Source organism: Chionomys nivalis, chromosome 18 (assembly GCF_950005125.1).
Source record: "Chionomys nivalis chromosome 18, mChiNiv1.1, whole genome shotgun sequence".
Lineage (NCBI taxonomy): Eukaryota > Metazoa > Chordata > Mammalia > Rodentia > Cricetidae > Chionomys > Chionomys nivalis.
The window spans coordinates 12,237,680-12,263,049 of NC_080103.1; the positions used below are offsets into that span (position 1 = coordinate 12,237,680).

Sequence of the window (25,370 nt, forward strand, 5' to 3'; positions counted from 1 at the left end):
AGACAGGAAGCAGAACTTTCTAGATGGCTCAGGTCTACGTCTGCTTTAGCACTGAGTTCCTAAAAGTTTTACCTCCCATAACTAGGGCTGAAGTTCCAAGGGCAGTGGAGCCTGCGGTACCTGCTCCCACCAGCAGGGGAATGAGATTGCAGCACCTGGGGAGTCTCAGAATCTAGGTTGGGGGGCCACGCCTTTCTTGTTTATTATAGATGAACTCCTGTGGTATAACATGCACAAGGACATAAAGACTGGGTTCTTCTTCAGTGTAAGCAATTTAGAAACTATAAAAAGGACCCCAGTATAGAATCCAGCTCGCTAATAAAGACTTTCTGTTGGCTTAAACCTGTGTCTGAGTAGTCTTCTCTGGTGAGCACCTCCTAAGAACATAATTCTGGTTGTCTTCTCTGAGGCTGGGTCTGCTTTCTTACACCCTTCTTTCTATATAAAACTTTTTCTTATTTATCCTTTCTAACTTTTATCCTATTTCATAGTTCAACTTCGCCTTACTCCGTTTCTTATTTTTGTTTACTTTGACTTAAGGAGAATGCTAAATTATTTTACTTTTAATTTTTAAGTGGTAAAGATATTTCATATTAAGTTATATCTGGAGCACTCATTATGCTCTGTGCTGCAGATTTTAGTGGACAATGGGGTTTTTTTTCATTGTTTTCTGGAATCTTAGTTTCATGTTAGATGTGTGTGTGTGAGAGAGTGTGTGTGTCAGTGTGTGTGTGTGTGTGTGTGTGTGTGTTTATCCAAGGATTACCTTAAATATATTTCTTATCACAGTAGGGCATGTGTGTTCATAGGTTCAAAATATTCAAACAACTTCAGACCAGAGTATTTTTAGTAAAAACTGTAATCAAATACAAACTTTCTGATGCTATTCCCTGAGCAACACAGTATAACAGCTATTTATATAGTATTGGTATTATACAAAACTTTATATGAAATTTAGAAATTATTTAAAAATGGAATATGTGGCTTATATTAAACTATGATGCCATCTCATATAAAGGATCTGACCATATGTGGACTTTAGTATCTATGGGAATTCTGAGACTGTTCTGAAATACGAAAGTGTGGCTGGAGGGTTTTGCTTGTCTGCTTGTGTTAAGATTTATTTTTGTATTAATTTACATATATGTGTGTGGGTCATGACATACATGAATGTATGTCACATGTGTTCAGATGCCCACAGAGGCCAGAAGCGAGTGTAAGATCTGGAACTGGGGCTACAAGGAGGTGTAAGCCACTCCGTGTGAGTGTTGAGAACTGGTATCTAGTCCTCAGATGGAGCAGCGTGTGCTCTCATAAACACTGAGCCATCTCTGGGGCCCAGAATGGCTGGCTGCTCTTAATTAATCATGTTTGTTTTTTTTTAATTTCTAATTCTTAAGGACTGCAGTCTTTGTAGGTGGAGTTTTTCTGTCTGGCAGCCTCTCTCATATAATCACTCAGAGACTTATATTAATTACGAATGCTTGGATAATAGCTCAGGCTTGTTACTAATGAGCTCTTACAACTTAACTCGTTTCTATTCATCCATGTGCTGCCCTGAGACTTGTGACTTTTACCTCTATCCCATTTTGTGTGTCAGATTCATTCTCCCTCTGACTGAAGAGTCTCTTACTCTGCCCCTCCTCATGCCATCATTCTCTGTTTCGCTTTCCCACTTAACTTTATCCTGTTCAGCTACTGGCCAGTCATTTTGTTTATTAAACCAATCATAGTGACATATATTCATTTACACATTGTACAAAAGGATTATTCCACAGCATTTCCCCATTTGTCTAATTAAAAAGGAAGGTTTTAACTTTAACATAGTAAAATTATAGACAACAAAAACAGTTATCAAGTAAGAATTACTGGTTACAATATCAAGTCTATCTGTATTTGGGAAAATTAGAGAAAATATTATTTATCTTATCTTGTTGAGTCTAAAGTTTTATACCTAATTTTCTTTCTATCATAACTAAAGGAAACTCAAGTTTAACTATTTAGTCTTTAATTTTATGAAAGACCCCAGGAGGATGAAATGTTAACTTAATGACAGTGACATCAGGCTGCCTGAACCAAAAAGTCACCCAAGTTCCTCTATAATGTTGGGATATTCAACTTTGGCCTACAGGCCTAGAATATCTGACAGACTTTCCTGTAAAGCAGCAATTCTGAAGGACTGTCCTACCTTGTCTTGCCAAAGTTTGGCAGTTGCCTTTTTTGTGTCCTGCTGGTCCAGTTGAATAGTATATTGTCAGCAATTAAGGCAAGGAGAATTTCTTTGTCCACATAGCTAGCTTTTGCCATAAAGAAAACAAACTCTATACAGATTTTCTTTGACGCCTATCATCTTCTCTGAAGTAGATTGGTGCTTCCAGGAGCAAACGTGTCTTGCTGTTATGAAAAGCCTTAGGTTATTAAACATATTAAATTCCATATTATATAGTTCTTTGAAGTATTTGAAGACCATCTATCTAAATATCTGTGTATGAACTTGAAAATATATATAACATGATTATAAGTTTGATTGTTATAGATGATTATTAATCTGCATTTCTCAATTATACACTACATTTTTTATTGTTTTTTGAGATATGGTTTCTCTGTAACTTTGGAGCCTGTCCTGGAACTAACTCTTGTAGATTAGGCTGGCCTCAAACTGACAGAGATCTGCCTACCTCTGCCTCCTGGTGCTGGGATTAAAGGCTTGCACCACTGCCCAGAACTACATTTTTAAATGAACTTCATGAACACAATACCTTAAACAAAAGTAGAAATATAAATATATATATACATATGTATAACAAATTACTTTAATTTGTATCAATAAAACAAAATCCATACCAATGTAAAATACTTAAGACAAATAGTTGTTTGGGATTTAAATAGATTCAATAATCTTCCCTTTTATTTCTATCATTTCTATATCCCCCTTTTCATTTTAGAATGAGATCCCTGAATCTAATTTCCTTTGTTCAGCATTTTTCCTAACCATTACCAATAGCAACTTGTTACCAACTCCCCTTAAATGATAATATATATCTATAATCCATCTTTTTGGGAATGTGGGCATAGTTCTCTAGACTGCTTCCTGTTGTATGGGGGCATTGGAATTTTTGGGAGAAACTTGGGAAAATAAGGCTAAGTGTTAAGTCTTGACTGAAAAATTCTGTGAGACTGAATCATCTCAGTCAGCATCCTTGAAGCTGTTCTGGATGCTGGATCACCTGGGTCATTGTTTTTATTGGTGTCTTGTCCTCTTGTTCTGAAAATACATAAACTTTTAAAGGTAACACATACACACATGCCCCCATATATATAAATTTGTATTAATACAAGTATAGGCTACATTGTATACAAGTCAGCCAAAGATGATTGTTTTATATTTAATCAGGTAAAATATACTTGTGTGTCTTGTAGTTCTCCTAGATTCATTTATGTTTGTATTCCTTGATCAAACATGATTATCTTTAACTTTGAATGAATCCATAAACTTTTATTTTTTGTGGAAATAAAAGTAGAACCTCTTTCCCAAAGTAACGTATCTTTTGATTTCCGTTTGGAATCACGACATTCTGAAAATATATAGGCTGGTTTAATCCAGCAGTATTTATAATCAATTGTCTCTTAGCAGTTATTGATCCTTCCACAGCAGTCAAAATATTCAAAGACAACACGATAGCATACAGTATCCAGACTCTCTGTGTGTTTCCCATCTTTACATGGCTTATTTTTTATATTTTGCTCCCTTTTAAGGACTTTATTATTTTAAAACTGTATTTGTTATTATTTAACTGTATATACTCTTTGTCTTCTCTCTCCCAAGCCTCTGTAGATGTTTAAATACACTATAACCCATTTAAAGTTTTTTGCTGTCTGGATCTCTTTCACCAAGCATCTGTATTATTTTTTGATTGCATGAGGTAGATCTTAAACTGGTATGTCAGCCGCTGCCCGTGCAGTTTAGCTTAGTGTGTGGTGGTACAGGGTAGTTGGCTCTTCCCACAGAGAGCTGCCAGGAGATGCCTCTCTATACCACAGCCTGCATGAGAGACTGTGAGAACCCGCCAAGTGGCTTAGCTCATGGCGTGCTGGCAAGTCTCAGCCGGGTTCTCCAGCAGATAGGGCTGAGGCAGAACCTGTCCCACCAATCTCTCCCTGGAATTGAGCTGGATGGTGAGTGTAGACCCAGACCTCACCACTGACCAAGAAGAAACACACACTGAGTGGGGAGTCCGTTGAAGCAGGATTTCACTTTAGTGCTTCAGGGCAGAACTTATGTAGTGCTGAGGTAGTGGGCTGGAGACTTGGAGTGGGGTGAGGTGGAGTAAGGAAGAAGGGCCAATCATATCCTGCCAGCGGTAGGTGGGCAGAGGCTGTGCTGATTCACTCCTCTCCAAACTCAAATTTGGCTCAAGAAGTTACACTGAGCCTCATGAGACCCCACATCTCCCCCTTTTGTTTTTATGAAGAAGGAGAACTGTCTCACCCTAGGGTCCCTCTGAACTGCAAGGTGCTGAGGGAAGTGTGGCTCTCCAAGGAAAAGAACTGAAGGGAACCATTAAGCCGAGCCGCAACAATCCTCCTGTTCAGGAAGACAAGGGCTGTGGTGCCTGAGGAGACTCCTTGCTGCTGCAGCAGGGCACCCCTTCAATGGTGTCCCACACCTCCAGACGGCCACAACTCCGCCCATCTGAGAACTGTGGCAAGTGCAAATGTAAGGGATGCACCTACCCGAACACCCCCCCCCCCCACTCCCGCCATGGGACTGGATATGTGACAAGCAGTGCCCAGAACGCCGTTGACTACGAGACTTGTGTGTGACGTATGAAAGGTCTCTTCTATCATTGCTCCAACGATGAGGTTGCCTTGCAGCTCCAAGCTCCAAATAGAGCCGGCTGTGCTGGGGGCCCAGGCTAGAGGAGGGGAGCCTTTCTCAGGTGCAACCCCCTCTTCTTGAGAAGCCTGGGGCAGTGGGAATACCGGAGAGGGTGGGCTCAGGGCCGACATGCGCACAGGAGCCAGGCCCTCCTCCTGGTCTATCACACCGTTGGACTTCATACACAGGCGACACATTGTGGCACAACAATGGCCTTCACAGCCTCATGTACAGGACTGTTTATGGTCCTTTGTGATGTGAGCCAGCTGTGCCAAGAATGACCTCAAGAGCAAAACAGGAGAGGGGGATCCCGACACAAAGGCATTCAGTTATATGACACCCCTTAAGAACCCGAAGGCCAGAATGTGGACTCAGACTCGGAGAGCACCGCAAGCCTTCGGCTGCCAGAGAGCAAGCTACCCCCCAGGACGACCAGCCTTGGGAATGGAACCGGGTCACCATCCCCACCCTGGCTGGTGTCCATAGCTGATAACTACTTAGATTTCTGGGAGTTGACCTCCTTGTCTCGCATTCGATTAGCATCGGATCTCCTCCACTGCCTCACAGTTGATGGTGACAGCCAGCATGAAGCCCAGCGGAACCCAGTAGTTATAGAGGGCGCTGAGTCTCATCTCTCATCTCGGGGATGAAATCACCCCGTGCCCGGCCTGCTGTCCACCCGCTTCTTGCGGCGCACTGGCTGCAGTGGGATGCTGTTTCCCAGAGACCTCGCTGCTGTGCACCAGCCTCTTGGCCCAGACAACTTGGGCTGCTGCCCATCCAGCGCGAGGTAACGATGCAGTGAACCGCAGGACTGGGACACTGCACCCTGGTTAGAATCCTTGAGGGTTGAAGAAGCAGCCCTGAGGTAGAGTAGAGAGCCGTGAGCAGACATGAGACATGAGCCTTAGCTCTCTCTCTGAGTCGAAGCAGCAGACAAATTGATCCAAAGCAGGAGGCTCCCCCCACCTTTTATTTCTGTAAGGGATGGAGAAGGAGGTGACAAGGAGCCAGCTCTGAGCAGCTGCCTCAGTGCCCCCCACCACATCACAGCTTGGAAGGCTGTGAGGACTGCCGCACATCTGTCCACTCCTGCATGGTGTCTGCAGGGCTTGTGTCTTCTCTTTGTCCACCTGGACACAGTCTGCCTTCTCATCTGATGTGACAGATGATGCCGCCGGCTTGCAGTGAGGGCTCAGGGAGCTTGCTGAAGGTCCAGGACTAGGTAATCTACACAGTCAGATTGGAGCCGGGCTGTTGGTGCCGCTGGGAATGAGAGATGCAGCTCCCAAGTCTGTGCTGGTGATGCTTTGTGTGGAGATGGGAGAGCAGTACCAAGACTTGGTGATAGGTGACTTGAAGGGGAGGTCATTGATGACCACATTATGTCTCAGGTCGAGGGGTGTTGACTGTGCTTTCCGGTCAGGCTTGAGGCTGTGATTGGCTGGAGGTGGCTGGATCTCACTTCCTTGGCTAAGGCCTCTTAGGAAGGGCAGTGAATGGGTCAAGGTGATGAGGCCCTGGGCTTATGGGAATGTCCCTTGCTTGTTCTATAGCCAACAGGGCAGAAGAACCTGGGTTCATGGGCACGTAGTTGTCATCAGAGCTGGTACTGTCTGATTGGCCCATGGTAGTTTCCTGGAGGTTCGGCAGACCAACCAGCACAGTCTCCACTTCATGTTGGGTACTCATAGTCCTCACAGGAAGAAGCTCAGTGGGAGTCAGCTGTGGTCCATTGCGGGAAGGGTGGCAGCTACAGATATGCTATTTTCACTGATTGGAGGTCTTTGCTGAGGGCTGCCCCACCAAGATGTTTCTGACTGACTTGGCTTGGGGGCCCAGGGTCAGGGAGCTATGGCTGAGTCTCCAGAAGTGGCCACTCTCATGGTATTGCGGTTCTTCTCCAATGTGAATGTTCTAGGAATCTGGTAGGCTGAGAGAGGAGTGGTTGGAACATCCGTATTGTCCACTAGGAGGTCTCCAAACTCCTGACACCAGGTGTTGCTGGGTGTCCTAAAGGTATACACATCCTCATCTGTCTCGGACCCTGTGAGACTCCCTTGGTGTGGCTGTGTGAAGCTAGGCTATGGGGGAGGTTAGAAGTACTGTCTTTCAATTCTGTGTTGTGTCGGCTTGGCTTGGGAAGGCTGTAGAAGCCATGGACTTGACCACTGGCTCTGTTAATACAGTGTCTATTACCCTGGGAAATTTTTCATACGGCCATATCATTCTTCTGCTGGCACTCCTTGCATTTTCTGTCCTTTGGCTGATGCACTGGAGTAGGAAATACTCCTGAGGGGCACGGGTAGACAAGGCAGGCTGGATGTGGGAAGGGCGGAGGACTTCCTTTCTCTGAGCAAGTGCTGACTGGAGCTGCTGAACCCAGCCAGAGAAGAGCAGGGACCGTGACTGGCTGAAGAAAGGTTTCTCAGGGAGTCTGTGCTCATGAAGCCACAGATCTGGCAGATGCTGGAACCCACTTGTTCATGTCAGACTTTGTCTCAGCCACCAGGTAGAAAGTGAGCTCACTGGTCTTGATGTCAAACACAAAACTATCCTGCAGCTCTTTCGTGTTGAAAGTCAGGCCTGAAGCCACCTGCTCGCAGAAGTTTAGGTTGATCATCCGCAGGGGCTTCTTGGAGTGTTCACTCCTTAGTATTCCAGCACATCCAGGTTGCCACTCATCTGGTCACTCTGCAGTATAAACCAACCTTTTTTTTTTTCCAGGCATAGCACCTCAACTTCTCAAGAGGTGATTTCCTCAGCCATCTGGCACACACCACGTTGTTGCTGCCACCTCTGCCCATGTCACCAGCTGAGTAGAACCTGTCACCAGCTCGAAAAGCAGCACCTTTTAGGGCCCTTCCATCTGACGGGTCAGGATGGCTCTGGCATCCTCTAGGTTTTCATCAGGTTGAGTGGCAGCATCCACATCCCCAGCTATCTCTGGGGGAGAAGCAGAAAAGCAATCCTCAGGGGTGGGACACTCCCTGGAAACATTATTATCATCATCCCCTTGTTGGGGTAAATATTTAAGATCTCTAGCCAGCACACAGATGAGCCTTTTCTCATTTTGGGGAAAGACGCCTTCAAACCCTCTTGCTGTGGGGGTAGTGGGTCTGGTCCACCCCAGGCTCCAGTCAAGGGGTCCCTCCATTTGATCAAGACAGAACTATAGGTAACTGATGAGAACCAATGCTTTTGAAAAGGAGACAGGTTATTTTCTCTAACATTTAGGGTCAATAATGCCTTTCTCAATTGATCATGCAGGGGTAGGGACTCCCCCTTCTGCTTTTGCAGTTGAGACTTAAGTGTTTGATTGTAATTTTCCATGATGGCCTGTCCCCTTGGATTATATGGAATGCCAATGGAATGAGAAATTTTCCATGTTTGTAGAAAGTCTACAAAGTCCTTACCAATAAAGCATGGGCCATTATCTGTTTTAATTTGGCTAGGTAATTCAAGGGTGGCAAAGCACTGAAGCATATGGCTAATAGCATGTTTGGAATTCTCTCTGGCATGTGCCAAAGCCCAACAGGCTCAGGAGAAGGTATCCACTGAAAGAAAAATGTACTTAAGCTTAACACTGGGTCATGCATCTCCACATTCTGACTGCCATGATAGATACAAGATTAGGAAACAGTGCCTGGCTCCATTTCTGTGTGTCTGGAACCCTTTTCCAAGCTCTCTCACTTTTTATGTGGATGTAGGTGCCGAATATTTTGGTGCCATTTGTAGGTGCAGTTTTATTTTCCTGGCCACCAGCCCCACAGAGGCTTATATTAATTACAAATGCTCAGCCAATAGCTCAGCTTACTACTAACTAGCTCTTACAATTTAACCCATTTATATTAATCTTGTGGTTTTTACCTCTATTCCATTTTGTGTGTCAGACTCATTCTCTGTTTGGTGACTCCTTCCACTCTGCCCTTACTCAACCTTCATTCACAGTTTGGTTTTCACATCTAACTTTGTCCTGTTTAGCTATTAGCCAGTTAGCTTGTTTCTTCAGCCAATCATAGCAACATATATTCACACTGTTTACAGAAGGATAATTTCACAGCAGTAGTCAGAGGAGATGTAGTATTTCTGCATGTCTCTTTTTGAAACATGGTAGCCCAGAATGATCCTGGGTGACCTATAGCTGAAGTTAGTCAAGAACTTCTGATCCTTTAGTTTCTACCCCTCAAGTGTTGGTATTGCACATATCCCACCATGCCCAGCTTCTCATTCTTTCTTCTTCTCCTCCACTTTTCCCCCTCCCTTTCCTTCTTTCTATATTCTCTTCTTATTTTAAGTTTGTGGCTTTCTCTAGAGTCAATTATACAATAAAAATCTATAGACATTACATAACATGTTATATACTCTCTTTTGAAGCATTGTAGTCATATCTGATATGGGATGTTCTTCTGTATATGTGTTGCTTTAATTGGTTGATGAATAGAGCTGTTTGGACAAATGGCTTAGTAGAGTAAAGCCAGGCAGGAAATCACAACAAAGATAGAGTAGGCAGAATCAAGGAAACACCACGTAGCTGCCAAAGAAGTAGCACACCAGCACAGGTAAGCCACAGCCTAGTGACAATACACAGATTAATAGCAATGGGTTAATTTAAGATATAAGAGCTAGTTAGAAATATTCTTGAGCCATTGGCCAAACAGTGTTGTAATTAATAGAGTTTTGTGTGATTATTTGGGTCTGGGCAGCCAAGAAATGAATGAGCAGTCTCTGTTTACAAATGGTGTGCCAACATGGGTTGACTACATCCACATAAAACTTGAGAGAGCTTGGGAAGGAATTCTAGACACAAAAGAGCAGAGTTAAGCACAGCTTCTTGGTAGCAGCATTTTCTCAGGTGGGCTCTGTTTGCTAACTGCAAGCAGAGATGTGGCTCCTTTAAGAAGGTGTCCTGGTTTATAATGGCAGCATGAACAGCTCTGACTCTTTCGGGAGGTCTGACTATGGAACACTTAAATGGGGTTTGTGAGCTGAGTGCTACAAGTTGCTTAATGGCAACATAGACCTGTTGTGTCCCTAAAGCGGGGACAGTGGGGATATCTTGCAGAGGCAATGAATGTACCTCCACCATATTAAAAGGCCAAGACAGGGAGGGCCAGCATCCAGGCCTGCCCTGACCACACTGCTTACCATTTTAAAATGCTACTTGTCAGAAAAGCATTTCAGAAACACAATAGGACAGATTCATACATAAAAGACCTCTAAATGAGACATAGTGTATTTAAAAATGTATGTGAGCTTGGGAGAGAGAAAAAAGAGTATAGACAGTTATAAAAAGAAGTAAGGTCTTTAAAAGGGACAGTAAAAGTAATATAAAAGAGTAGAGACAGTCATAGACTAAAGGATTAAGAAAAATAGGCCACACAAAGATAGAAAATACACAGAGAGTCTAGATTATGTACATTATTGTGTTCTCTTTGAATTTTTGACTGCAGAGAGACATTTGTTTCTGGGGGCTGCTAAGCTAAACCAACATATTTATTTAAAAGGTATCAGGACTTCAACATTTGAGTCTAAGGAAATGTTACTTTAGAAAAGAGGTTCTACTTTTGTTTCTACAGAGGATTGAAACCTGTGGGTTTTTTTCCATACTAATGTGATTTGATAGAACAAGAGCCCCCCAAAAGTCTCTGTGATCCCTATAAAACTTCACCAAACAAATAGCAGGAAGCAGTTTGGAGAATACTATACCCAAATTCCCAAAGTTATTGTTTATAAATGTTTGTTTTCATTTAAAGAGGTGTATCACATAGAGATGAATACTTTGCATTGGTATAGATCTTGGTCTATTAATACAAATTTAAGGAGGTCTTGGTCTATTGATACAAATTTAAGGTCCATTTGTTACACTGTGTGTGTGTGTGTGTATATATATATATATACTCTTGTTAAAGTATTATATTTATACAACCCATTTAAAAATGTAATCTATAATTAAAAATTACAAATTAACAGTCATTTATAATAGTCAAACTTGTAGTCATGCTAGTTAGGTTTTCTAGATGTACAGAGATATATTTCAGATGGATAGGTATTCTTCATACTTTTCAAGGACTTACAGAACATGGCATTTAAAATGTTTTAAGAACTTAGGGGCTGGAGAGATGGCTCAGAGGTTAAGAGCACTACCTGCTCTTCCAAAGGTCCTGAGTTCAATTCCCAGCAACCACATGGTGGCTCACAACCATCTGAAATGAGATCTGATGCCCTCTTCTGGCTGCAGACACACAGACAGAATATTGTATACATAATAAATAAATAAATAAATAAATAAATAAATAATAATAATAAAAAAAGAACTTAGACTTTGCTCAACAGTGAGACATGAGACACAAGCTGATGGGTATTGAAGAAACTCATTATGGGATTTGCCTTCTATGTGGCAAGGCTAGTCATTTAGACAAGAAACCGCTCTTGCCTAGACTCCTTGATTGTATGCTGTATGAACTGGACATGCAGGACCACAGAAAAGTGACTGCTGAACATTCCAAAAGATGGGATGATCCTTCAGGATTCCTGCTTCACAGAATAAATGGCCAGACATTCTGCAGATAAAAAAAAGAAAGTGACTGACAAACTTACAAGATAGGCAAAACAGTCTTTCAAATTTCCTGCTTCATGGAAAAGTCTGCCAGATACTATGGGTCTGTAGGCTGAAGATGGATGCCCTAATGTTATAGAAGAACTTTAGGAGGCAAGATGTCTTTGTCAATTTTAGAGTTTTGAAAGTTGCTTATAATGCACTTCCTCTTAACTTATGTATTATTATAACCTCCTTGGGTCTTTGAAGAGTTGAAGACAGTTAAAGTTTTCCTTAGTTATGATAAAGGATAAATTAGATATAAAACTTTAGACTCATGAAGATAGGATAGATGATAGAATATTTTCCTTAATTTGCCAAATATAAATGGACTAAATATTATAACTATAATTCTTGCTTGATAATTGTTTTTTATATGTAATTTTATTATGTTAAAGTTAAAACATTCTTTTATTGAGACAGAAAAGGGGAGATAATATGGGATGTTCTTCTGTATATGTGTTGCTTTTATTGGTTGATGAATAAAGCTGTTTGAGCCAGTAGCTTAGCAGAATAAAGTCAGGTGGGAAATCTGAACAGAGATAGAGACAGAGAGTAGGAGAGTCAAAGAGATGCCATGTAGCTGTCAAAGGCGTAACATGCCAGCACTGGTAAGCCACAGCCTAGTGGCGATTCACAAATTAATAGAAATGGGTTAATTTAAGATATAAGAGCTAGTTAGAAATACACTTGAGCCATTGGCCAAACAGTGTTGTAATTAATACAGTTTCTGTGTGATTATTTGGGCCTGGGCAGCGAGGAAATGAACGAACAGTCTCTGTTCACACATATCTATTAAATTGAGTTTACTGATAATATCACTGAATTTCTCCAGATTTTTTTTTGTCTAGCAACTTCAGCTAACTCTGAAAGATTTTCGTTGTTGTTCTCTACAATTATACAACATGGGACTTGCTCTGGGAAAAGGGGGTTCCCTGTGGGATCCGGGCATGTCACCCCCTCATGAAGTGTACACCAACCAGGAAGCACCTGCAAGCTTCAGTGTTTCTGATATTTTTTTTTTTATCTGTCATTTGTTATATAGGCAGGATTGATTAAATCACTAGCCTTATGATTGAAGTTAATCTCTAGCATCCTTCTTTCTCCCAAGGTCAAGTCACTGAGAGTTCCAGCCTTCTAATCATGTGACTGGTTTCTCTGCTAGTCACCATTTTGAAGCTATCTAAGGCTTCCACCTGGAGTTGCCTCATTAGCATAACAAAGACATTCCTATTACTCAGAAAGCTCAAGGGTTTTGAAGCTCAGTGCCAAAAATTGACGACAAAGACCATCTATGTGGTGTGTTTGTGCTCGTGTGTGTGCGTATGTGTGTGTGTGTCACACGTTTCTTTGTGGATGACTTTAATTTTGACCTTTCTTCATATAAATAGTATATAGGTGGGCAGTTTAAATCTTATCTGTCACTTTGTATATTTTATGGGAAAATGCAGTCCATCCTTATAAAATATAATGACTGATATAGGCGATTGCCTCGCTGTTATATTTAACAGTATGCTTCAATCTTCCTCTTGCTAATATTGCCAATTTTATCAAATTGTTGTTTGTTCTTTTTTTTGTCCCGTGTTAATTGGTTTTATTTTTCAGTTCATTTCATGATTATCTTCTCTTTCTTGGCACTGGTAATCAAATCCTAATGTTCTACTTAATTTTCTTTGTTTAAAGAAATCATGCCTAACCTAAGGTTGGACATCATCTAACTAAAATATAAATTGTTTACTTTGTAACAGATCAGAAGGAGTTAACAATCTTTTCCATAAAGTAAATAATATCATCTATAAAAAGAGTAACTCTGAAAGGACCAATCTTCTTATTCCCCTTGTTTTTTTTTTATTGTAGAAGAAAATGATTTTTATACACTATATTCTGATCACAGTTTCCCCTCTTCCAGCTCCTTCCAGATCTTCCGCAGCTCCCCATTCAGCCAAATCCATTCCCTTTCTTTCTCTCTTTAGAAAACAAACAGGCACCGGGCGATGGTGGCACACGCCTTTAATCCCAGCACTTGGGAGGCAGAGGCAGGCGGATCTCTGTGAGTTCGAGACCAGCCTGGTCTACAGAGCTAGTTCCAGGACAGGGTCCAAAGCCACAGAGAAACCCTGTCTCGAAAAACCAAAAAAAAAAAAAAAAAAAAAAAAAAAAAAAAAAAAAAAAAAAAAAAAAACAGAATTTAAAAACAACAACAACAACAAAGAAAAAAACCATACATGTTACAGAATTGTCCATACAGCCAATCCACTGTGTCAATAATGCAACCTTGAATCTAAGACAGAGTCAGCGATTGGCTGATTGGGATTGGTCATAAAGTTAGTTCTTGGAGGAGTTTTCAGGGTGGCTAGAGAGGACAGGAAGAAACTTGGGAGGAGTACAAGGGAATTTCCAATGCCGGGGGTTCCTGAGAACATGGAGAGAGGGTCAATCAATCACTCTGTTTCCCTTGGGTTTTTTAGGTTCTTATCTCTCTCTATGTATATAGAGAGATAAATATATATATAATTAATAATAACTCTCCATGTTGTGATTTGGAAGCTGGCTGAACAGAAGAAGTAAAACCTAGAAGTAAAACTTCTTCTGTTCAGTCAGCCAGCTTCCAAATCACAACATGGAGAGTTATTATTAATTATGAAGGCTTGACCGATAGTTTAGGCTTGTTTCTAACTAGCTATTAAAACTTAAATTAACTCATCTCTATTAATCTATGTGCTGCCATGTGGCTTGTGGCTATTACCTCTCCTCTGCATGTGTTGCTTGTTCCCTGTCTCTCAGCATCTCCCTTGCATTTCTGCCTCCTTCTTCCTAGCATCCTCTCTGCTCCCAAAATCCTGCCTAGCTATTGGCCATTCAGGTTTTTATTAAACCAATCAAAGTGACACATTTTCACAGTATACAAAAAGATTATTCCACAACACACATACAACATAAAAATTGAAAACCATGATAATATAAAAGCAAAAGAACAGGAATACAAAAAATGCCCAAACAAAGCAATATGAGACCAAAAAATCTACAAAATTATCACTGATTTTATTTTGGATTGACCATTTACTTGCATGGGGATTCCATGGAGCATGCATTGAAGAGAACTAATTTTTCCTTTGCAAGCAGATATCAGTTGAGATAGTTTCTGGGTTAGGAGTGGGAGTCCGTGTCACCCTGTTTTTGCTTTGCTCAGCCTATTTTGCATGAAAAGTTTATTCCTTCATGCAGCTCCCTGGAGTTCTACCTTGTAGGCAAGATATTTTCAATTATGAGTTAATTACTAATACAAGCTAATTATCCTTTGAAGCTCAATTTATCATAATTTTGTTCTTTGATACCCAATAAAGTGTTTCATTCTAGATTTTTCCTTAATCTTATCCCCAGATAAGATGAAAAATGATTTTGCTGCCGGAATCTCCCAGTACCTGTGTAGGTCACCCTCTGATTTACTGAGACTGTTTAGAATGTTTTATATGCTACAATGAGTTCAGAATTCCTTGCAACATGTCTCTTATCTCGTGTCCTTATTTATCACTTACACTGTACATTTCCAGAGACTACCACAGCCCAGTTAGACATAAACATACATGCATGTAATGGGGAAGGCAGAGTAGCTGGGGGAAAAGACACAAAGACCTAGAGGTAGAACTCAAACATCACTGTTTATCCACTTTCTTTTCAACATACTTGTGATTTGGATGAGATGCCCCCCCATAGTCTCAGGGAAATGAGTACTTGGTCCCCATCTGGTGATGCTGTTTGGGTAGGTTTAGGAGGTGTAACCTTGCTGGAAGAAGTATGCTGGTGGGCTTTAAGAGTTTTAAGACTCATGGCATTTCTAGTACTCTCCTTTTTCCTGCTTCTAGTTAAAGATGTGAGTTCTTGGCTTCCAACTCTAGTCACCATGCCCCAACTTTGCCCTCATGGACTCTTATCCCACTGCAACTATACTAAAGCAACAATAATAGCAATAAGTAAATAATAAAACACTTTATCATGAGAGTCTGTCTTAGTCCATTCAAGCTGTTACAGCAAAAGTACTTAGTAGTAAAAGTTCTCCAGAGAAACAGAATCTTCAGAATAGAGGAGCTTGTGTGAGAAGGGGTTAAATTGGCTCACATGACCAGCAGCTGAGCAGTTCCACAATGGTGGACAAGCTGGAAAGCAAAGGAAAGCTGCAGCCCAATTCAAAAACACAGGGTGAGAGGAGACCAGGTATGCTGCCTAGCACGAGACTCAGTGCTTAGGAGTTCCCACCCAACCCCAAGGCAGCTGGTGCCATTGGAGTCTAAACGATGATGAACTTGAGTCTGACGGTCAAAGATAGAAGCTGCAGGAAACTGTACCTGCTCTGAAAGGAAAAGTTAGATAGGCGAGAATGAGTTTCTCCTTACTGAGTTTTGTTCCATTTGGCAGTTCAGTAGGGTGGGTCTCCTCATTCCAGTTGTGTTCCAAACGCCAGTCTCCTCTAGAAATGTTCTCATAGTCACAGTCGGAAGTTTCTTACCAAGCCTCAGATCATCCCTCCTTCCCGGCAAAATGACACCCACAATGCATCATCGCATACTAAGAAAGAGGTAGATAAATCAGAAAATCATTTCTTACACTCCGAAGGCTGGGAAATGCAAGATCAGAGTGCATTCACACTTGGTGTCTCTCAAGGGTCTGTCTTCCCCCTGGTGAAAGATACAGGAGCTCCCCGCAACCCCGGCCTCGGACAACCCGCAGCAGCTAATGGGTGGGCTCAGGGAGATCTGGACTTTGGTTGTGTCTGCTGGGAGTGAAGGCCCCAGGCAGCTGGAAACAGACTCACTGTACACACTAGCGCCTCATTGTACCCAGTAGGCTACTTCTGCCTTGTGGCCCTCGTGAGGCTGGGGTTTCATGCCTCTCTCCTTCCACCTTCCCTAATTCATAGCTCCTGGACTGAAACCTCTCCCAGATTTTGGGGATCTTTGGCTTCTCATCCCCAGGCTTGACAACTCTTTATTGGTCTCTATTCATACCTCTTTTGCGTATGCACACAGCCAATCAGAGCCCGCCTGATTCTATATAAACCTGTATAGCAGTTTTTACTAATCTAACTCTGGCCCAAGTCAAGCTCTCAGTTCTTTCAAGAGGAGGAGGAATGAAAATTTTGGAGCCAAACTTCTTAGAGTATTTATCAGGATGGGACAAGAGGAGAAACTGCTCAAGCCTTGGAGACAGAACCCTGCCTCCAAAGATGTCAAGGCCTGCTAATGGGGCTGTAGGCAGAGGGACTTGCTCCAGCCTTCAGCACCTGCTGGAGATGGAGCCCTATCACCCTCCACAGATCTGTGGGCATGCTCTGCAAGGGGGCTGTCCTCCATTGACACTGGAACACCTCTCAGCCAGGCACCCCAGGCCGCTGGGAACTTAGAGGTGTCCCCCTGTCACTCTCTCTCAACTGCCCGCCAACCTGATTCTACTTCCCTATTTCAAGTTTCCCCTAAGCCATGTAAAAAGTTCCCAAGTGGCATATAAAGGTCCCCCTTGTTTGTTTTCCTTTGCTGTCTGCTTACTCCACTCTTGGAGGGAGAGAAGACAAGGACCAAATTGGAAGAAGATCATTGTGATCTTACATAGCAAAAAGACAGGAATGTCTCTGTGTTCTCTTTCATAATTCCATTCCTGAGGATTCTGTCCTTTCAGATTTGATGCCATCATTGGCAATTGATATGTCAGCATAGGAGTTGTGGGGACATAAGCTTTCTGTCATTATCTTCTTCTTCAGGCATCTTCCTTAGGTCTATGATGAGGATGACATGACCTTTGAACCCTGTGCATCTGCCTGATAAGTAAGCAGTATCTTGGTCAGGCAAGAGTCTCAAACCACAGTCCTTCTTCAGTTGTCTGCCATGGTTAGACCACTGCCTTTAGCTTACCATGCTGCAAAGGGGACATATGATGCAATTATTTCACCTTTATCTTAAAAGAAAGAAAAGAAGAAAAGAAAAGAAAAGAAAAGAAAGGAAAAGAAAAGAAAAGAAAAAAGGAAAACCTTTGAGTCGAGTCCTCTTTCGATCCTCCTCACATTGCTTTTCCTCTTCATGTCACCACCGGGATGAAGCCCATCCTGCTACAGGGTTATGAGTAGTCCAGCCGCAAGGAGACCTCTTCTTCACTGTGGCCAAATACCCTACTGTTAGTGTGTGATGATCTGTGAGTGGTGAGAGGCTGGACCCTGCATGGGCCATACTGGAGCTGTGTTGTGTGTGGATGCTGACCGGGACACCAACCACGTCCTTACTGACTCAGCTGACAACAACTGTCATCCCTGGGATTGTGAAACAGGGAAGAAGCTGGCTCTACTATTCAGACCAACTCAGCCTCCCTAGCTTGTGGCTTTGACTTTGGGAATAACACCACCATGTTCTCTACTGACAAGCCGAAGGGATACCAGCGTTGTGGGAGCTTCTTTGATCTATGGGTTCTAAGTCAAATCAACAGCAATGAGCCCTACATGAAGGTCCTTTGCAATGATTCACCAGTGGCATCTGGGGACCCCTGGGGGAGTGTATCTGGGGACCCCTGGGGGAGTGTACAGTTGGACCGTGAAGAGCCCAACCGGTATAGAAGCCAAGTCTGGAGAGGAGTTGACGAATGTTAAGGAACACTCCTGGCAGGTCAATAATATCCAGTTCTGTAGAGACGTGACCACGTTTGTCACTGCATCCAAGTTCTTTGACTCCATGCATCTTGAACATCAGAAGAGTCACTGGAAACAGAGCATGCCCTCCCTCCCAACTCTAACCACGTGGTGCTGGGGGTGGTCAGAAAGCCATGGATGTAACCACAACCTCTACCAGGAACAACAAATTTGAGGCCACACTCTTCAATGTGGCTTTTGAAGAAGCGTTTGGAAGAGTCAAGGGCCACTTCAGACCTATCAATAGTGTTGCCTTCCAATCCGATGGCAAGAGCTACAGCAGTGTTGGCGAAGATGGTTACACCGCCATCCGCTACTTTGACCCACGGTACTTTGAGTTTGAGGCCTAAGAAGCTGGATCTCCATCCATACTAGGGAGCCTGCTCACAGGTTTTAGACTCTGTGAAATAAATTAGTTTGTTAAAAATAAAAAGAAAATAACTTTATGCCAGGCATGGGGTTACACACCTGTAATCCCAGCACTAAGGAGGTGGGAGAGGTGACCTCTCAAGTTCAAGACCAGCCTAGGCAGCATAGTGAGAGTGTGTCAAAACAAAACAGAGCACAAAGAAAAAAACTCTCATCTTTTTCTTTGGGCGTTGAGAAGATTTATCTATAGCTCTCAAATTGAAAATACAATTCTAGAATAGTCTTGCATTGTTTTTTCCCATCTGTATTAGTTACTTTTCTCATTGCTCTGACAAATGTCCGACAAAAGCAGCTCTAGGAAGGAAAAGTTTACTCTGATTTACAGCTTGAAGATCTAGTATGTCATGGTAGGGAAGCCATGGCAGCAAGAACTGCTCTGCGCATTGCATCCTCAGCAGGAAGCAGAGAGATAAGCTGAGCTTGTCTTCTCCCTGCGGTTCAGTCGAGGACCCCAGCCCACACAAACCACAAACGTGGGATGGCACCACAAATGCTAGTGCGGGACTTCTCACCCCGAAGACACTAATCTAGAAACATCTGCATAGACATGAAGAGGCTTGCTTCCTGTCAAGATGACAATCACTACTGCTCCCTGTCAACTTTATATCAAAGCATATTGCTCTTAAGCCACGACTTTCTACTCTTTGTCCTCATAGGGTCGGGGATAATTCACAATGCAAAATGTCTTCAGTCCAACTTCAAAAGTCTCCATAGTCTGTACCGGTTCCAACACAGTTCAAAAATGTTAGTGCGAAGTCTCTTTTGAGACTCTGGAAGTCTCTTAAAGAATATATAATGGCACAGAGTAAATGCTCCAGTTCCTAAAGCGAGGAATGGGGCCGTAACTAGGAAAGATGAGACTGAAGCAAGACTGAACCTCAGCAGGGTAAACGCAAAACTCCGCAGTTCCATGTCTGTCATCTGGAACTCCTGATGGAAGCGTCTGGGCTCCCATGGGCCAGGGCTCTCCTGCTGTCCCCACTATTCCTCCTATAATGCACGTAGTCTCTCTTGGGTCACTCTGCTCTTGCAGATTCCTTCAGCAGATATTCCATGATTCTGGCGTCTCTGATATCATAGGGTTTCCGTTGCAACGTAGGCTTCAATGTCACACAATGGCTTCTCAAGGACTCCATGCAGGTCTCCAAGCCGGTCACACACCACCTTCATGATCAAGCCTCCAGGATCTCCATGCCTATAAAATCATGTGGATCACAATGCCAGTTCTGCTGCCAGCTCAGAGTGTAAGTCTGGCTCCTTTGGACCATAACTGTCGTGTTTTTGTTTGCTGACCTGGGGAAGCCACTCTCTAGTTTTTAGTCAGTGTTTTAGTTGGGGTTTTATTGCTGTGATAAAACAACATAACCAAAAGCAACTTGAGTAATAAAGAGTTTGTTTCATCAATAACTCTCAGGTCATGGTCTGTAGCTGAAATCAAGATGTCAGGACAGGAACTGAAGGCAGGAACCTATAGGTAGGAAGTGATGCAGAGACCATGTGGGAACACTGCTTGCTGGCTTGCTCTTCATCATTTTCTCAGCCTGCTTTCTTATCCATGCAGGCTTACCTGCCAAGGATAACACCCCCAATGTGAGCTGGGACCTCCCTCATCACTCAGTAATCAAAAAAAAAAAAAATGCTTAACAGATCCGTCTATCATTCTCAACTGGGAGTTCCTCTTTCCAGATGACTATAGCTTGTGTCAAGTTGATGGAAAGCTGACTAAACAATCAGGAAACTCTTTAAGCGGCGTACTCAGTTGAGATTCTTACCCTTCAAATAAATTTGGGTTTTCAATAGATGGAGTCTTTAGTAGTTTGGGGCTTACCGTTCCTGTGGTCTCAGTGTAGAATAGCGGTTTCTTTTTAACGAGGCATAATTTTTCATATGCTTTTCCTCCACTTGCTCTCTCCCTGATGGCTTGGATAAGAGCAACGAGAACTGACCAGAACACAGCTTGAATGCTATCTTACCTTAGGACTTTCTCCACCAAACAAACTAATCCGTTACTTTTTAATTCGGCCTCATTCAAGATCTCTGAAAACAGGCAGAAGGCAGCCAGATGCTTTACCAGAATGTCACATGAGTGCCTCCAAAGCATAGTTCCTGAGGGAATCCTTATTTCCCTTGGAAATATCGTCATCCAAGCCTTCCGTGTCTGCATGTCTCTCTGTATTTTGATCTTCCCAGCCTCACCAGAATGGCTCAGTGCTTATGGCCTCTTAGGACTGTTTCATCCCAATGTTACAAACTCTGCCATATGCCTCATCAAATGTATTGAAAAGGCCTCAGAACCACATAATCATGTTTATCACAGCAACAGTCAATTTTATATGTTACTTGTATTTCTTGTTGCTGTAACAGGTATATGACCTGAGCAAATGAAGGAGGGGTTTATTTTAGCCCAGTATAGCCCAGTATAGCTAGCACTCAAGGACAACGAGCGATGCAGAAGTACCTGAGGTGTTGCTGAAGTGGATGACTTGGATGCTAACTGAAGTGTGACAACCCGGATGTAGTTTTCCTGCATAAAGGGTAAAGAGCTGTCAGGCTTGGGGCTGCATGATCTGATCAAGTTCCCTGTGCACCTGTTGACTGGCAATAAAGACTTGGTTTTCGGCTTTAAGAGTGCCCATGTTTTGGTCTCTTCTGGGTTTATCTCACGACATTTTTATTTTAATATTTGGAGGTATAGTTTATGTGTTCAAACTGTTATTTGTCTTTTTTTTGGCTAGTTGTGGTAATAAATGGCCCTTTCTGGGTGTTGTATATTCTTCCTTTCCTCTGGCTTCTGGTCCCTCATTAGAGTGTTGTTTATTTGCCCTGCTCTCCTGAAACTGGCCTATGTTCCTCTGCTATTATTCTAGTTTCCTTCTGTGGTTGTGATAAATACCGTGACTGAGAGCAACTTAGGGGAGGGAAGGGTTTTTATCACAGGTTCCAGTCCATCAGTGAGGAGGATCAGGGTGGGAACTTGTGGCAGGAATGCTGTGTAGCTGGCTTTCACACAGGCTCATGGTTAGCTAGCTTCTTACAGTCTCAGGACCTTGGGCCCATGAAATGGATGCTGTCCACGGGATCTAGGTCCTCCTGTGTCAACTAACAACCAAGACATTTTCCCCAGAGACATGCCCAAAGGCAAGTGATACCTGAACAATCTCTCAGTTGCGACTTCCTTCTCAGGCTGCTCTACAAAGTGCCAAGGCTGTAGTTAAAACCCTAGGACAGACATCATGGGTGGAAGATTTGGGAGGAACGGGAGACAAGAAGGTTCCTGTCGTTGTGGGTTGGTGGCGCAGTTTGTATGACAGCTCTCATCAAGGTACCTTATGTCTCTCTTCCTGCTCTAAGAATTTCCCAGCCTTAAGTTTGGAAAGCATTCCTCTGCAATGCTTAGCAACACCTCGGCTCCCCTTCCCTTGCTGATCCTGTGTGACAATCATGATGCCTGCTTGATTATTAAGCTGAAAATTGTCATTTCTTGATTTGTAACTAATAAGTAATTATGGTAATTTCATTGGTAGATAATTTTATTTGCTGTTCCTTTTAAAATTTGAAATGACTAGTTTCAACGGCAATGGATGATTATTTTTGAGATAAGGTCTCAATATGGAGCCCTGGTTGACCTGGAACTTGCTATGTAGCATTTTTAATTTATGCTTGATTTGCTTATTATATGATTTTCAAAAAACGGTGGTTTTTTTTTTGTTTCAGAAACAGAAATGTTTCTGAAGGAATCTTTCTATAGTTCATCTATCATTGGTGGCTCAAAAAAAGGGGGACATTTTTAAGTAGGATAGATCCTTAGCTACCACTATTTATTTTGATGCCCAAATTCAGACTGTGGCCATTGGGAGCTATTTCAAATTGTCTTCTGGAGCCTTTGAGTGGAGAATATTTAGAAACCAAAATTTGAGCTCTACAGTTATTTACTGTTAATACATTATTTATAGGCCTCACAATGCTGAGGCAATGTTACAGTTTTACATACATTTCAATTTTATATATATAATTCAAAATCAAATGTATAAATATTTTCAAACTATGAATTTAAAAGGCCCCAAACAGCTAAAGCAATCTTTAGCAGAAAAAAACAAAGCTCCGGAAGGAATAATATCCAAGTCCAAATCATATTGTAGAGCCGTGATAGGATGCTGGCACAAAGAGACACATTTGCCAATTGAGGAGAAGATCCAGAAATGAGCCCACACAGCTATAACAACCTCAGTTTTGTTTCCAAAGCTGTCAAATATTTAAATGTAAGATGCAGCTTCCTTGGTAAATGGTGCTGGGACAACTGGATTTCCAAATGTAGATATGAATGAAACAAGCCCATATCTCTTACCCTGCAGAAAAACCAATTCAAAATGGATCAAAGACTTTAATGTCAGACTTGAAACTGCATGTAAGAACATGTCACAATATGGGCACAGGGTAGGATTTTCTGAACAGGACTCCAATACTATAAGAAACCCCCTGCCCCAGATTGACAAATGGGATCACATGAAATGAAGATGCTCCTAGCAGCAAGGGAAGCCATCCCCCTAGTGAAATGAAGATGCTCCTAGCAGCAAGGGAAGCCATCCCTCTAGTGAAGAGACAATCTATAGAAAGGGAAGATATCTCTGCCAACTACTACCAGACAGAGAGCTGATACCCAGGATATATAAAGAACTGCAAAAAAGAAATACAACCCCCACCCCATCACCCATCAGTAAGTGGTCTTACAAATTAAATAGACAATTCTCCACAAAGAAATGCAAGTGGCTAATAAATATTTAAAAACATGTTCAACACTCTTAGCCACCAGAGAAGTGCTAGTTAAAACTCTTTGGGTATTGCATCATTCTCTAAACCAGTGGTTCTCAATATGTGGTCATGACCCCTGTGGGATCACACAGCAAACATTTACATTACAATTCATAGCAGCTGCAAAATTACAGTTATAAAGTAGCAACAAAATAATTTTATGGTTGGGGGTCATCACATGAGGAACTGTATTAAAGAATCAGGGCAATCCAGTGAGTGAGTTTGTGACCATTACAGCCGGGAAAATGGCAGCAGGCAGGCAGGCATGGCGCTGGAGCAGCAGCTGAGAGATTACAAAGCACCTGCAAGTAGAAAGCAGGGAGAGCTTGATGGAGGAAGGTCATTGGGTAAAAATAAAGAAACTGCTTGACCCATTTGATAGGCCATCCCATAGGTAGGTGGAGTAGACAGAATAGAATGCTGGGAGGAAGAGGAAGTGAGATCAGATGCAGGGCAGCTCCTCTGAGAAACAGATGCCATGCTCCCCTCTCCCTGGCAGACGCGATGAAGCTCCGACCCAGGATGGACGTAGGCTAGAATCTTCCCGGTAAGTGCTCCTTGGGGTGCTACACACATGAATAGAAATGGGTCAAGCAGTGTTTAAAAGAATACAGTTTTTGTGTTGTTATTTCGGGGCATAAGCTAGCTAGGCAGCCATGAGCCGGGCTGTGGGAAGAGGCCCACAGCTCCTACTACAGATGGCGCCCAGACATGGGGCACTGAATCTACAGAAAGCTTGAGAAAGCTTGGGAAAGAATAAAGCATGTTTTCTTGGTAGCAACAATTTCTCGGGTCTGCTCTGCTTGCTAGAGGCAAGCAAGTGCTCTCATCTAAGAGAGGCTTCCTGACTCAGCTTCAGCTGTGAAACCTTGCAGCTCATTTAAGAGGTCCTGCCACGAAATACTTAAAACGGTGTTGGTGAAAAGCTGAAGGCATGCTTTTCGGTTTTCAGCCGTAGCAGGAAAAAAGTTGTGCTGTTTTAAAATACCGGCTTTCTGGGCCATCCTGCCAGGGCAAACTCTTGACTGTTTGAGGCAGGAGTGCCGACTACAGAGAGAGGACTTGATTGTTGTCTGTGGATGTAATGCTGCAGTTTGCTTGTTGGCAAAGACCTTGAAACGCCACAGAGTTGTGGTGATAAACATGGCTACAGCTGGTATCTCCGCCATGAGGCTGGAAAGCTAAGGAATGTGCTGGATCCAGCCGTCAAAGCCACGGCTTTCATCCTACTGATATTGCTCAGTAATTTAAAGGCTCGTGTGGTCAGAAAAAGAGAGAGATACAGTAAAGAGAGATTCAAAGACAAAGAAAACTTTAAATGATTTACAGTGTGTTTAAAAATATATACAGGCTGAAAATTAAAGTTCTTAAAAGTAAAATAAGGAAGAAAGAGAGTAGTTGGGTGTGGTAGTGCACACCTTTAATCCCAACACTTGGGAGGCAGAGGGAGATTGACCTCTGAGACTTCAAGGTGTGGTAGCATACGCCTTTAATCCCAATGCCTGGAAGGCAGAGACAGAAGGATCTCTGAGAGTTCAAGGACAGTCTGGTCTACAGAGTTATTCCAGGACAAATATATATAGAGAATATAAAACAAAAGTAAAAATAAACAAAATAGAGTTAAAATAAAGCTGCACAAAGATGGAAAATACACAGAGAATCTTGATACTGTATGCTATTATCCTCTCTTTGAATTGTTTGAATGCTGAGGAAGGAGCAACAGATGCTAAAAGATATTTGTTTATAAATGTTGCTGAACTAATCCAAGATAGATATTTTCAAAATACCTTGACTTCAGAATTTGGATCTAAGGATATGATACTTTGGAAAAGAATTTCTTCTTTTGTTTTCACAGACGATGAGATCCTGTGTATTGCTTCTATCCCAATATGGTATGATAGACCACGTCCTCCTGAAAGGTTGCTGTGAACACCCTCAAAAAATTACTTTGCTCAACTGCAGACTGAGATGAACCTAGCACACTGGTT

General features: G+C 42.4%; 2 pseudogenes; one reads left to right on the top strand and one right to left on the bottom strand.

Moving 5' to 3' along the window:
• Positions 1 to 5,926: 5,926 nt before the first annotated feature.
• On the bottom strand, positions 5,927 to 7,686 carry LOC130889988 (GRB2-associated-binding protein 2-like; annotated as a pseudogene).
• A 9,873-nt stretch (positions 7,687 to 17,559) lies between these two features.
• LOC130889989 (eukaryotic translation initiation factor 3 subunit I-like) lies at positions 17,560 to 18,494 on the top strand (annotated as a pseudogene).
• The last annotated feature ends 6,876 nt before the right edge of the window (positions 18,495 to 25,370 follow it).